The following is a 1,032-nucleotide window of genomic DNA, read 5'->3' as shown; positions in this document are numbered from 1 at the left end:
TTAAAAAAATATATACTCAAGTAGAAAGCAAATGTTTTGAGATTGATGATGGCAACAAATGTACAAATGTGATTGACACTATGTATGTGTGTATTTTGAAAAGAACTGTATGAGCCCCCAATAAAATGATTAATAAAAAAGAATTATACTGAAAAAAAGAAGAAATAAATAATGAAATCACTCAGACTTCCCTTTGGGACCTCTATACCACAAGGTTGGAAATCAATAAAAGGGCATTTAGGAAAAAAGGGCAAACAATTGGAGGTTGAAAAACTTTACTGCAAAATGAGGGGGTACTTGCCAAAATCGTAGATGAAATTTGGAAGTTTTTAGAAACCAACAAGAACGAGAACTTGATGTACCAAATGCTATGGGACATAGCAAAAGCAGTTATCAGAGGAAGTTTGAGAACAATAAATGTACACATAAAAAGGAAGAGAGACATACAATTGGTATGCTGGCACAAAACTTCCAGCAATTAAAGCAGAGTCAACTGGACAATCCTACTAATAGCAAAAGAAAATAAATAATAAAAATCAGGGCTAAGATACAGGAGATGAAAAAGAAGAATATAATTCAAAAAAATCTATACTGCTAAATGTTGTTTCTTTGAAAGGATTAAAAGAAGCTATGGCTGTTGGCAAACTTAACCAAAAAAAGAAAGGAACACATTTCAATAGCCATGATGAGGGATGAAACAGGTGGCATTACAACAGACTCTAATGAAATTTAAAAAGTACTAAGTAATTTAAAAGTACTAAGAAGGCCTGTATAGCAATGAATTCAACAACATGGAAGAAATGGGCAATCTCTCCCTACATTACCCCAGAACAGTGGTTTTCAACCTTCCTAATGCCTTGACCACTTAATACAGTTTCTCATGTTGTATTGACCCCCAAACATAAAATTACTTTCGTTGCTACTTCATAACTGTAATTTTGCTATTGTTATGAATCATAATGTAAATATCTGGTATGCAGGATGTATTTTCATTGTTACAAATTGAGTTAGTTAATTGTGCCAGCCTGGCTG

The sequence above is a fragment of the Echinops telfairi genome, unplaced genomic scaffold, assembly GCF_000313985.2.
Source record: "Echinops telfairi isolate 266 unplaced genomic scaffold, ASM31398v2 ScPeMD7_443;HRSCAF=831, whole genome shotgun sequence".
Classification (NCBI taxonomy): Eukaryota; Metazoa; Chordata; class Mammalia; order Afrosoricida; family Tenrecidae; genus Echinops; species Echinops telfairi.
This window is presented reverse-complemented; position numbering follows the sequence as displayed.